Raw genomic sequence first — 14,979 nt, 5'->3', positions numbered from 1 at the left:
TACACCTCAAATCTTAAGGTTTACAAGAGCAATGCATGCAAACTAGCCTATTTTAGACAGCATACCTGTCTCAATCACACCCTGTTTTAGCCATGAATTTGTCAGCATAGGCTGCTCTTAGATGACTCCTGGAAAAGAAGCTACAATTTTAAAAACCTATTTTTTTAAATGAATTAATTCCTTACTTGTATAAAGAAAGTTGTCTTTTGATCACAAATGGACAAATATGATACCACAGCTATATCAGACCCTAAGTGGGTAAATATCTCTGATGCCCAGTCAACTTTCTACACTGTAAAAAATCAGCTCTATTTAAAATAACAGTAGATAAATTTGACTCAATATTAACTTTTTAATGTTGATAACTGCCATCTAGGAAAGTCTAAGAAATATTACACTCAGCACAGTGCATAGTTTGGTATCATAACTGGATGCAACATTTCTTAATGGAATCTACATAACAGGACATACAACAGACGCTTTCTCAGAGTTTTTGGACTACAGAATAGGCTGCACTGGAGGCCAGTGTGCAGTGTTCCTCCTGAGATCCCTCACATCATCAGCAGGTCAAAGACTAGCAAGGGTACAGCAAAGACCTCATGGAAGCCTTCACTGAAAGGAAAAACATTGTTTCATATGCCCACAGAGTCAGTTCAGCTCCTTCATTTTGATCCACTTGCCTGCCTCCCCATCTAATCCCTAAACCCCTAGCTGCAGTCCTTGTGCCCATTGAGTAGACCTTGCTCAGACAAGTAGCATTCAGTGAAATAAATGGGACTATCTGTGTGAATGAATGATGCTCAGCAAAATGGGTTGCAGACTGTGAGATAGCAGCTGTGAATCAACATGAACTCAAACAGCAGACTTTGTTTTAGGATGTGACTGCTGAGGGCCTCACAAACCTTCTGTAGCATGACACAGTGGTGAGACACTGGTCTACAGGCCAAGAAACCTGGCTTGGTTCTGAGTTTTGCAGCCTACCTACTGTGTAGCAGGTGTATCTTCTTTAAAGCAGTTTCTGAGAGACAGTCTCTCTTTCAATATTCCTTTTAGGATCTTTCCATTTTGTCACTCACTGGGATGCAGCCATTAAGCATGACAAGCAGTAGATAATTGTTAGTCGTGGTTTTCATACCTACAGACATCTCCATCTTACTCAGATTCAGCTTTACCTGTGGTATCTTCATGCTATCTCCATGCTGCTGTCACTTCAGCCTGGTTTGTCTCACCTGTTTATCTGAAAGCTGCATCTAGATGTTGAATCAATGAGACTGATTTTTATGGGACTTGGATATAATGAAGATCATGGTTGAAGATGTAGTTTCTCTCATAGGCTGGAATTCATGTATTAAGAACAAACCCCTTAGGGATTCAGAGCAAATATCTTGTGAGGCTGATCAAAAACACTGCTGTGAACTTCCCCAGGAACTAAGGGCTATTTATACTTCATGGTACAAGTTACACTAAAAAACAAACAAAACTAAGTGAACTGGGTTATAATATTTCTCCTATGTTTGAAGCTCACTGAATTCCAATGGAGATAGGAACCATTGTCAGCGAAGCAAACCTTTTTTGTCTGTCACCTGGAAATTCATGTCTTGCTCTAATATGGGAAATGAAAGACTGTTCCCAAATGGGCTTAGTGCCACAGAGCTGGTTCTTGCACAGAAGCAGCCCTCTTATCTACAAAATATTAGTATGGACTTATTAAATTGGAATTGCACCTGCCTACATAATACATTTTATGATATTCCCATTCTTTGGGAATTTAGGAGACTAGAGGAGAAAATAAAAAAGCTGCATGCAGTCTTAATCTCAGCTCCCCACTCTCTGGTTCCTTCTCTGACCTTGGTGGGTTTTTTGTAGTATTGATTTGCAGCATTTCCTAAAATATTAGTTCTTTTCTGAAGGTTTTGTTGTCCTGATTTTTTGGAAACTATTTCATATTTGTTTATTTTAATTTAAAAAAAAAAAAAAAAAGAGTTTGTTTTAGTTATAATGAATGATTCATGGCTCATGCGGATCATCCAGGGACACCATTCATAGTTAATGATTAAAATGCAGTAATAAAACATGAAATGTTTGAAAGTCAACAGTGATGTCTCTGAAGGTAGATGCTTGACAGGAATTGCTGACAGCATCAGAAACTCTCATTTTATAAATATATATTCAAACATACTAATTCCTCTATTTATTTTTCCCTTTTGCCTTCTCTCCCTTGCAGGTGTCTTCTATATGTGCAGTTTCAGGTCAATATTCTAGCAAGATGACAGTTTGTCTATAATTTAATTTAACATTTTTCTTCCTTAATTTACATTTTTACTAATTTTTAGCCTGCAGTGATTATTTGCATGGAATGAAATTGTCTTCAAAGTCTATATTTAGCTTGACATATCGGATTAGAAATGTAAGCCAATCATGCAATGAGGTTAATTTTAAATCCTGTGGAAATTGTACCACTCTATTCAGTTTTCTCAGCACTGGCACCCATCTTGTTTGAGGTCATCTGACCTTTAACTCCAATGTCAAATGTAATTTCCCACCAAAAGGAGTACAAGCAATCCTCTTAAAATAGGCATTTTAGAATTTATAAGAAGAAGCCTGAGCAGATTTTTTTTTTTTTTAAGCTGATGATCTGAGGGCTGTGATTGTGTTTAAAAATATGCAAAGAAAGAAAAGTCAAGCAAAAAAAGGAGAAACTTGTTCTTGTTCTCCTTTTCCTACCACAAGCAGTATTCACCAATTCTTACTTCAGGATCACCCACCAATACCAGTAGACCTGCGTTTTAGCCAGTGCTGTATTTAGTATATTTAACCAATGTTAATATCAGTTAATACTATTTTTAACTTCTACAGTTGCCTTAACTGCTCCTTTCCACCTCAGTTTGCCCCCATTCCCCCGTCCCCAAAAGCCAAACCTTTTGGATTTATTTTTTTTAAATAATATTGCTGTTTTCTTGGCAGTGGCTGTCTAGGGATGACTATCACATTCATCATCCCCATCAAATCTATTTATATCTATTGGTTAAAATTCAGCTTGTGATCACTGAGCTGCAGATGGAGCTCCCCAAACAGCCAAAGGAATCCACACATCCGTGCCAGGAACAGTTGGAGCCACAGTGGAGAGGGGGTTGAGAGGATCTGTCATTACAGAGTCTTTATCCCACGAACCTCCGAGAGGTGTCAAAAAGAGGCAGAGACTCCTACCTTACCTGTGCATTAGTGTCGGGGCTTTCAGCAGACTCAAGAGAAACCTGATTATTCAGGGTTTTTTGCAAGGTGACATGAATTTTACAAGTAATTAAAGAGAGAATATAGGGAGTAGATGTGATTGTCAATCTTCCAATGAACTATTAACAAAATACTAAAAAGATGTGTTTTTAAAGGATGGAAAATGCAGGGTAGGAATTATTTTTAAAATGTGTTTTTCCAGCAGAACTCATTAAACAAGAGATCAAGGCAGTTCCATTCTAACCTATAAACTTCTGGATGATCTGCTATATGGATATTTTTGTTTTCTAGGGCATGGGCTCACTTGAATGTTTCATTTCTTAAGTGCATGAACAGGAGCTGAAGAAAGGGTTTTAGAAAAGAAGGAAGGACCAGCTAGTCAGAAAGTATATTCTCCTCCAAGGGCAGGAGCCATGCAGGAGAGTCCCCATCCCTGGGCAGGGCTGCACTGGTTTCAGAAGGCTCCAGATGGACATCAGGGTGTCTCCTCATGGAGCGCTGCAGAATTAGGCTAAACCGAACATATTTAATATGATCTCGGACAGCTAAGCTGCTTATCACTGTGTGTCAGATAATACATTATATAGCTGAGTGGCTAATAGATTAAACAGAAAAAGGCTGATGGCAGGGCATTTTCAGTTGCTTTGGATTATATTCCTCCACTAGGAATGACACTGTGAACTTGGAAGGCACAGGAAAGATTCTCAGTTTCCTATTTTTCCAGAAAACCTGCTTAAAAAAATATATAAAGTAAATCCTGTCTTCTGTATGCAAAAAATTGAGCAATTCTAAAAGTCATTATGATTTATAATTCTTGATATGAATGGATCTTAACCAGGAATAAGGACTTGATAATTAGATATACGTATTATTACAGAAAAACAGTCAAACGTTAAGAACTCTTTAGTTTGGTCCTGAAATTTCCATTTTCAGTTTCAAAAAGGGTTTTCAATCTACAAAAGTGCAAATGAAATATCACTGCTAATGAAAAGGTATTTTCATGTAGTTGTAATGGTGTGCACAAGCCCTCAGTAGTACATGTCCAGCATGCAGCCTGAGAAGGATCAGGATTTTACATTTGTAACTATTGCCATAAATGAAATTAATGGAATGAACAAGCTAACCACATTTGCATCAAAATAAAGCAGTGGTTTTATTTTCTGTATTTTTATTTCATGGTTTTATTTTTGGAAACTGTGTTTATTTACTTAAACCATTCCAGACACTGGAACTCTGTCTCCTTCACTGTTGCACTGTGGCTGTGGCCAGTGCCATGGCTTTCCCCCTAGTCTGCTAGCGCTCTCCTCAGCGATCCCCATGCACGGCTGGGGAGGCAGCACAGGCCAGGGTCCACTGCCAGTTTGGATACAGCTACACAATTTCAAAATCACAAACTCACAGACCAGTATAGCTTGGAAGGGACTCCTGGAGGTCATCAGTCGGACAATCTGCTCAAAGTAGGGGCAACTAGACTGGGTTGCTCGGGGCTGTGCCCGGTCAAGTTTTGAATATCTCTAAGAACAGAGACTCCACGACCTCTCTGGGCAGCCTGCTCCAGTGTTTGACCACCACCGTGGTGAACAATTTTTTCCTAACATCTGGTCAGAATTCCCCATGTTGCAATGTGTGTCCAGCTGCCTCTTGTCCTTCCACCGGGCACCTCGGGGCAGAGTCTGGATCAATCTTCTCCACTCCCTCCCAGCAGGTAACTGTAGACAGCAGTAAGTTCTCCCTGAAGCATCCTTCCTCCAGGCTGAGCAAACCCAACCTCCTCAGCCTCTCCTCAGACATCCTGTGCTCTAGACCCTCATTAGCTTGCTGATCCTTTACAGGACTCACTCCAGGTTTTAAATGTTTTTCTTGTACTGGGAATCCTACGGTGCATCACTGACTCACATTCAACCTGTTGTCCACCAGGATCCCTGGGCTCTTTCTGGAGAGCTGCTTCCTGTCCCATACTTGCCCAGTGTGTGCTGCCTCATGGGGTGACTCCATCCCCAAGGGTGACAGTGGGGCCTGCAGGGTCTCACTGGCTGGGACCAGCCCCACGGCTCCTGCAGAGCCAGCAGGGCCGGGCTGGGGTGGTGACAGGGGTCAGCCCACACCCTGCGGTCACCAGGCTGGTCCACAGCCATGGGGCTGCTGGCAGATGAGCTGAGGTCCCATCTGCAGGTCAGTGCCCTTGGCATAAGACACGCAGCTGACAGTAACTCCCAATGGCAAGGGGTGGCCCTGGCTGCAACCCCTCCATAGCACATTTGAGAGCCCCCCACCCCCAAATCCCCAGCTTGGAGTCCAGCAGCCAAACCCCAGGAGTGGGAGTATATACCCAATGCCATAACAAACTCCAACGCCTTGTCCGGCTCAGTAATAAAGACATGAAACAATACTGACTCCAGTATTCATCCCTGAGGGGATGCCTCTAGTCACCAGCAGCCAGCTGGACTTTTACCGTTGATTACAAACTTTTGAGTCTGGTGCTTTACACCCACCTTATAGAGTCTCCATCTTTACGTGTCTCATGGAGGCTAAGGGAGTTAAAGGCATGGAAGTGGGCAGACCACAGCAACTGGCCGTGGCGCCACTGAGAGGCTCCCAGCATGGTTCAGTTCACGTTGCAGACGCAGAGTCCTAGCCTATGGCCCAGACCCCGAATCGCACACTGGGCCAGCTCTCCATCTGCCTGCAGAGACCTGGGTGCCTGACCAAGGCGATGCCATTCCCCGCTAGCACAGTAAGATGGGAGGTTGAGATGTTAAAAATAGTTTAGAGAACTTGTGGATGTATTTTCTGCTAACAAGACTACACCCTTGCACTGTCGTGCAAACCTCCTCCACGCATGCTGGCTGGTTGCCACATGCATATGAATTTTAAGGGAAGATAAACAGGACCAGACAAAAAGGTTTTCTCGTTAAGCACGATGAAAGGAAACAGCCCAGCAAGCAAGCCAGTGTCAAAAGGCAGTTAAGGAACGAGTTTAAAGACGGGCCAAAGCTGTTTCAAATCCCTCCATCGCCTTTAAGGGCCGGTTTTACTCTTACAGATGTGGGCAGGCCCAGCTCGCTGCCTCTGCCGGTGCTGAAGCCCCACCTAGAGCATCGCCGCGCTACTGCGCCCGCTCCGCGCCCGCTCCGCGCCCGCTCCGCCGGAACCGGCCACCGGCAGCGCCCCGGGGCGAGCGACGAAAACCCGTCCATCATCTTTAAGGGAGTGGAGAAAGGGTAAGAAACTGAAAAAAAAAAAATGGTCTGCACGGCAATCCTGTGCTTCTGCTGTCAGTCCGCTTGGCAATGGTACTTGAGCAATTTGAATTTCAGACTTCATATAGAAAAAGTTAATGTTGAACCAGTATTTTCAGACAATAAATATAATCGCTTGGGTAACTACAGGCAGCTTTAGCTAGCAAGTGTCATCAAGCAAACGAATAGAAATGCTGATATGGGATACTAATGAAAGAATTAACGGATTACGGATTTATTAATGTCGGTTGTCACAGCTTCCCAGGAAATCAGACTGTCAAACAAATTTGATACTGTTTTAATGAGATTAAGCATTAGACTGATAATGAAGATTGTGGTTAGAAGTGTCTTTTCCAAACATGTGACATAACCTTGCATTTAAAAATAACTCTAAACAAAATCAATGTAACACATATTAAATGATAATTTTAAAAACTGGTTAACAACTAGGTCATAAAAATATACTATATTTGAAGTGTTTTCATTCCAAGGGATGGCATATTTTGTGAGTTTATAGAGGGATCTGTTTTGGTGTGAATTTTTTCAATATGTTTATCAATGCGCTTGATGAAAACAGCATTACTGCATGTAAAATTTGCAATATGACACACAATGCTAATGTGGAAAACAACAAAGGCAACAGTTCTATTATACAGACTGACTGATCATTTGTTGAGATAAAAAAAAAAAAAAGTCCAGTTTTGTTAAAGCAGCTGTGAGCCCAAATGCAAGTTCATGGACCTAAGAACTAAAAACATCATCAAATTTCTAGATCTGTGGCTGAGTCTTAAAATGCAATAGGATATGGAGGAAGAACCCCATCAGAAGAAGAGTGGTTATAATCCACAGCAGTTGGGTGCTGATGCCACAGTGAAAAGTCCTAATCAAAAGGATGCATATATGAGAATTCAAATGATAAAGTATCTTATTAGGACCAGTGTCATCAGCCCCAGCACTCCTCACACATAATATGCACTCTCACATCATAGAATCACAGAATGGCTGTGGTTGCGGGGACCTCTGGAGATTGTCTGGTCCAACCCCCACTTGCTCAAGCAGGCTCAGCTAGAGTAGGTTGTCCAGGACTGTGTCCAGTCCAGTTTTGAGTATCTCCAAGGGTGGAGACTCCACAGCCTCCCTGGGCAAACTTCTTGTCTTTGATCATCTGCACAGTAAGAAGTGTTTTCTTATGTTTAAATGGAATTTTCTGTATTTCAAAGTGTGCCCATTGCTTCTTGTCCTGTCTCTGGGCACCACTGAGAAGAGTCTGGTTCCTTTTCCTTTACTCCCCCCATTAGGTATTTATAGGCATTGATGAGACCCCTCTGAGCCTTCTCTTCTCCAAGCTGAACAGTCCCAGTTTGCTCAGCTTCTCCTCATATGTCAGATGCCTCAACCCCTTCACCGCCTTCAAGGCCCTTCGCTAGACCCACTCCAGTATATGTCCATGCCTCTCCTGTACTGGGGAGCCCAGAACTTGTCCCAGCACTCCCGATGTACCCCACCAGTGCTGAGGGGAGAGGAAGGGTCACCTCCCTTGACCTGCGGGCAGCGCTCCGCCTCCTGCAGCCCCAGGTGCCATCGGCTGCCTTTGCCGCAAGGGTGCATTGCTGGCTCACGTTAATGCTCACAGATCACCACAATGTGTCCTAGCACACCCTTAGTTCTCTGTTATGTTCAAGCGATCAGTACCTAATCGCTCCCTGGCACAGGTACCCAGCTATCTTTGTCACACAAAGGCTGGTCCAGACTGGAAATGACCTTGGAGCTAGGATCCAGTTAAAACTACAAGGCTGGCTAATTTCAGCGCCCTGCTTTGGAGAACTACTCCAGCCTGCTTTGTTACAATCATTTCACCAAGTGACAGGTAGTCACAGTGAACCAGACCTTACAGGTTGTTCTTACAGTGTAATAAGTTCACAACCCACCAGTTTTGGCAAACCCTGCTATGGTAATTTAGCGTGATACAATTCCCCCTTTCCTGGAAGAGCAGCTTCAGTCACCCGTGAAGATGAGATTTACTCTGGAGTACCCGAGATACAGCCCCTCACCTCCTTCTGCAGGCTCTTGTAAGAGCAGTCACCTGCAGCAGTGGGGCAGAGCAGGCAGCTGGGGGCACTCACAATTTAGAACTCCCAGGTCTCTTCTGCTCAGTTCATCTGGGTAAAAGCACTTCCTCTCACTGTTAAAAATGTGCACCTTCTTGCTTGGAACTAGCTCCAACTTCTAACTGCTAAGGCTCATTGCACCTTTTACTGCTAGACTAAAAGCTACCTGCCATGAGGAATAACAGAACTCGCTATCAAACGATCTCTCAACCTTTTTTTGTACTGAATCATCTCTTGGGTGTCTCTCCCTGTAACATCAAGTTTTATGGACCCTCGGTGATTCCTGAAATGTGTTTGTGAAGCCTTTTTAGTTTTTCAACACCTTTCTTCAAGTGTGGACACCAGAAATGCCTACCTTATTTCAGTTGACAGGTTTGACTTATGGCACAGAAAGATGTGATGTCACCTTCCTCTTCAAACTGGTATTTCCTGGTAGTAGCCATGAAATGAACTGGACTAAACCCCCAATGATCAATACCTCTTATCATTTTTTTATTACTTTAACTAAAATGGATTAAAGCCTCAGTTACAATCTGATCCTTTCTCCAGCTCTAGAACTGCAGTAAACTCATGAGCCTGAAAGGTGCAGGACAGGAAGAAAGGGGCAGAATCTGCTCTGTGGTACAGGCGAAACCTGCAGCCCCAGACCCAATCCCTCCCTGAGGAAGCATTCCCCACCACTACCTCTCCCATCTTCTAGGAGCTGGCTCACCACATTTCAGACGGTGCATCCAGCAGGCAGGCAGTTCGTGTCACTGTGATGGGCTACCAGAAGGTTCCCTGTGTGGTGACCAGAAAGAGATAAAGCAAATGACAGTAAAGCCTATTTCACCTGCTGGGTTTGAACGGGCATCTCTCCCTTTTTATTGATGATATCAGTTGTCCAGAGGACTAGCCCCTCGAGCCTAACATCAGCCTTTGTGCAGTCCTTCAATCTGTCTTAGCAGGCCCAGGATTTTTCTTTAACTATCTGAAATAACCCTCCCGTTTGTTCACCTGCAGTCCAGGGTTGGTTCAGTCACTGTCCTTGCTTTTCCACCAGCTACATAGTGATTGATCTCATTATTTACTAGGTCTTAGGAGAGGATTGACAGTTTTGGTTATAAAAACAGAAGGGGAAAAAACATCCAGAAAGTAGTCTTCATCAATCAAATCATCCTTGAAGCACAGTAGAGAGGCACAACATGAATTATAGAATATTCTAGCTTTTTTATTGCCAAAAAAAAGTTAAACTACTGCAAATCCTGAGAAGATGAAAAGGAGGTTGGTTTAATGTTATTTAATTCCAATAAAGAGAATTCCAGTAAGCTGATGCATACATCACAAGAGTTTACACACTTCAAGCTGTAAAGGCTCAGACTTACCCTAAACCAGATTTTAACAAATTAAGGTAATTGTCAAGAATGCTGTCTCCAAGTTGCTGTCCTAATCAGCAGTGCCCAAAGTTCCCACGGCACATGTTCTGCTCAGAGGCATCTTAGCCTGCCCAGTGAGGGGCAGCTCGGGACGTACCTCATGGATAACTTCAGTCTGCCTACGCTCCCTTAATAAGCTTGACTTGGAAGGCACATCCAGAAATCCAGGGCGGTACATCCAGAAAACCAAGGACCTGAGTTTCAACTCCCTCCTCTAACCAAGTGGGCACAAATCCCCACTTCCTACTTGCCCAAAGCCTGTGATAGCAAGACTGTGGGCTGAGATGTTGGCACTTTTAACCCCTCATTGGAAGTGTTCCATTTTGCATTCAAAAAACCAGTTTTGATGACACAGTCAGGTCCCTAGAAGTGGTGTGAGCTGCCTAGGTCTCTTTCTGAGTCTAACACTAGTAATCAAGATGTGTTTATATTTTGAATGAAGATTTTTTTTTTTTAAAGGGAAGATTTTTCTTCATCCCTATATGACACTTGTGTATCTGGGACAATAAAAATGTTTTCAAAGCAGTCACATTCAACTCTGAGGCCAAATTTGTTCTCATATAATATCCATTCTCTTTACTGGTTTCAAAGATACATTTGACCTTATTTCTCTACAACATAATTTATATCACTAAACTCTACAGAGACAGAACAAAATTCACTTGCTATCCTGGCAATAGAAATGAATTTTAAAGCCAAAAGAGATGGATGTTCAGAAGCAACACACATTGCTTTTGATTAAAGAATATGTCAAAATTATTTGGTCACTGCATTTTTTTTGTCAAAGACTAATACACATATTGTGAATATGAAATTGTAGATTATGCAAAAGCAGCAGAAACAAGTCCACAGATACCACGTTTGTCCTTCAAAAAGTGGTCTTCTGGAAAAGCATTACTAAAACCTTCTAAGAACAAATGCAACATTTAACATAGAACTGCCAGATTCTGAACAATCTGCGTGAAATTTTCCTTCCAGTAGCACAGGTCTTCTGGAGAAAGATGCCCTTAACTGAAATGTCTCTTTCAAATAGCTATTTTTTTTAAATCAAACAGTCAACACTTGTTTCCTCAGCATCTTCTCCACCTTCTCAGGCTTTACTGGGCTTTTTTGTTATTTAAATTGCTTATAAAATACTCGTTGCTAGTCCATAAGCAATAATTACCTTGTTTTAATTTGGAACCTTGTTAGAACACACCTATATACATGAGCAGTTAAAGCTTCATATTGTAGTAACAGACCATCTTCTTTTATTATGTGTTAATTCATCATATTTTAAATTATATTCCTGTGTTTCACCAGCAACCACTTTTGTTATTCACCCAGATTCCTCCACAAGGCAGTTGTGAGCTCAAAATCCAAGCAGGTATATAAACACAAAGAATTGTGACAAATTCATAAAATTTCTGAAATCAACTAGTGGTGTGAATTATATGCAAATGTTTCTTTCATCACACTGTATTTTTCCTTTAATATTTCAATATTTTGCAGCCTCGGAAAATTGTATTGTTAAAAACAATTCCTCATGAACAATGCCCAATGTGCTTCTTTTATACATCTTCAAGTTCAGCCGAGTTCACGGAAGCCCATTCTCCACTGCCTGTCAGACACACAAAAGGGGTGTCAGTAATTCCGTAGCAGCTCCAATGCCACCGCAGTCAGAGAATGCTCAAGAAAATCCCCTTGAGAGGGTTGCAACTAGTCATAGTTGCAAGAAGTGACACCAATAGACATTCTTTCAAAGAATTATAACACTAAATTATAAAAGGTGAGCGGTCACTTTTCAGCAGATGACTCGAGAGCACTCGAGAAAAGAAACAGTGACAAGATTTTAGGTCACTTTAGAGCCCAGGGCATGGGAGACAGACAAGCTTTGAAAGTGATCTTGGGCTTCTCATTTCTCAAGGTAGGTGAGCATGCAGTAAGAAAAGCAGCCAGCCTCCGACAAAACCATAGCTTATTTTGCCAAATGCATTAAAAAGTGCAAGGAGACCCTGAGTATTTATAGCATCGAAACAGACTGACATTTAATTTTATTTGCATTAGAATTTAAAATATTTTCATGTTATGATTGCAGCTAATTGAGAGCAAAGGGAAGTAGGTGCTCATACACAACATATCTTGTATGCAGAATACTCCAACATATGTTAAAGAAAAAGCCTTCAGCTGGACCCTAACTACATTCATACTCATGCTCTAATACAGATATCTTAGTCACATCCCAGGCCACCTTTATAGCAGTGAAGAGCAGGAGCAAGTATTTACCTTGCTACTGGAAACAGCAGCCTGAACTGGTGCTCTTGGCTACCCAGAGCTGCAGAACTGCTTTGAGCTGCAATCTCTTTAGTATAAATTCCCGGATTTTGAACAAAGCTTTTCTGCAAGTGCAGATGCAAGATACTACCTCTGGTGTATATGTAGAGAGGTGTGTATAAATGTTTATGCATCTGCTCCAATGTGCAAGGCAGGATCACACAGCCTATTCTGAGGGAAAGCATCAGAAAATGTGAAGGCTGAAGGAGCCAAAAGGGATCGTCCTTGGTATTTCATATTCAAACTGACGGTTTTCACCAGCCTTTGATAATTTGCAGAAATTAAGTGTCTAAGTCTGAATCTCACAGCCAAGTTCTACATCATGCCATACTCCTGGTTAATGCAAGCAGCATGTCGCTTTGGCTCCCTCATTTATATCACTGTGCGTTCTTTAAGTCCCAACTTCTTCAAGAAGTTATGGTATTCAAAACAATACCATGAAGATTTTCCCTTTCCAAATTTGAACACCATCTTTGTTCTGGCAATTCAGGGAATCTGTTTTATCCATCACATTAGATACAGTCATTGTAATAGTTCCCGCCCCATATGCCACAGCCATTGCTACAGTGCAGTGGAAATCAATAGCACTTTTTCTATGCATCAGGGATTTCCCATCGATATTTATGTATAACAATTAAATGAGCATGGGTTCCACTCATCTGAATAAGCCCGAGGGCTTTATCCCTGTTGGTACCTATGGGAACATCAAACTGCGTGACACTATGACCTGATTTAGTTTTTGAAGGTTTCCATCCTCCTTTCTGAAGCAGCCCTCCCCTCAGTTAAGCTCTGAGGCTAGGGCCATTCCTTTCAAGCCTTCTACTTTCCCCTCCAGCTCTTGAATTAAATACTCTGTTTCAACAACCTTCCCATCCAAGCAAGCAGTTAAGACATCAGACTTGCTTTATGGAGACAGAAGAAAACTGCAAAACATTATTTCTTGCTCATGTGATTCAGGTTTGTTCTGTCCAAGGGAATCCAAAATACCACACCATTTACCTGCACTGTATCAACTGTTACACAGAAGACAATACCTGAAATACATTATTTATAGGCTTTAGATTAACCAACTTCCATCAATTAATCCCTATGCCAATATTGCACAATATCTGAATTTATTCCAGTTCAGCAGCTGACTCAAGTATGTTAGCATCATTCTGGATAAAGCAGTTGATGAAGAAGTCTGATGAGATGTCATTTGTTCTGAACAAGAGGCCTGTATTTAGTATAATTCAATACCTGTATTCAATATACATACTGCCTAATTTAAATGCCTATATTACCTATATTCAGTAATTAATGATTAGTTAGTTGCTAACCAATCCCCAAATGGTTAGTCACGACAATTAGTCTATAAATTATCAACACAAAAATGTCTCTTCCACATTTTTTAATGCTTTCTCTTGTTTAATTGCTTTTTCTGCTTATAATTTTCCTAGCTACAGTGGGCATGGAGATGGATTATGAATCCCTTTCATCCTATTTACAGCAGCAACAGCATTTCAGATTCTGGCCTGGCCTGCTGCCAGATACAAGCAATACGTTTCCTCCAGTTGCAAGCAACAAAATTATTCTGTCTTTGTTATTCCGCATTTCCCTGGATCTTTTTAAAGGACATCAATGATTCTCTGCCAGTGTTGCTGTGATGAGTTATATGCTTTAGCTGTTTAGCACAAGGGTGAGTTATACAAAGCCAGAGAAGGATGAATTTAAAAAATGATCCACAAGTTTTTATTGGTTTTTTTAAACCAATTTCATAATACTAATGGAAATATAGCAAAAATATTAAGTGTAATTAGGGAGACAATCAAAATTAGGAAATTCATGGACTGGTGGTTGATTTTTTGCATGCTTCATGCCTGGTTTCTGGGATTTTAGGATCAAAAAATTAAAAGCTCCATTCAGCTTGGGAGAGTCCACGCCTCCCAGGTGCTTTCACGCTTTTAAAATACCTGTATCTGTCTCTTCTTTAATAGGAGTTTATGCTGACATGTTTATGATTGCATTCTAGCCTACACATTAAATTACATTTTCAAGAAATTTAATTAAGCATAGAGTTCTTGTGCACAATGGATAAGTCAGTCTTGAGAATCCCTCAATTCTGACTTTCATAACCATGAATTCATTTTTTTATTTTTCCACTGAAATGGATATCATTTTTTCTCTTAAAATGTATATTCTGGGGAGATGGCAATCTTTTAATTTCAAGTGCATTAAAACTGTACTTTCTCACATATTGTCTCATATTTTATTGTGAAGAAGGTGAGGTTTCTGCCTGAAAACATTATCTTGGTTAACAAAACTGGTACCTCGTCCTTGTTTGCTTGGTTTTCTACTTTCATTTAGTGGTCAATGAGCGTTCATTTTGAACATTCAGAACTGTGGAGAGACAGTTCTGTCAAATGCAAATCTGTCTCCCTCTCAAGAATGTCGCATTTATGCTTTCCTGTGCAGGCAGGTTATAATTTTTGTATGAAATGTTCTGCTTTACCCTACTCCACCCAAATTCTTATGTCACTGTGCTATCATAACATATTCCATCAGTAAGTTAAGTGAGGTAAGAAAGATCTGCTATTTGTTTCTTTATCCTTCCTCTCTCCAGAAAGAAGTTTGCTTGACTACATTCCTTATTAAAGGTTACCATTAGAAAAAAAAAAAAAAAAACACACACAA

The sequence above is a fragment of the Strix uralensis genome, chromosome 3 (assembly GCF_047716275.1).
Source record: "Strix uralensis isolate ZFMK-TIS-50842 chromosome 3, bStrUra1, whole genome shotgun sequence".
NCBI lineage: Eukaryota > Metazoa > Chordata > Aves > Strigiformes > Strigidae > Strix > Strix uralensis.
The sequence above is the reverse complement of the archived record's forward strand: the minus strand, read 5'-3'. Positions refer to the sequence as shown.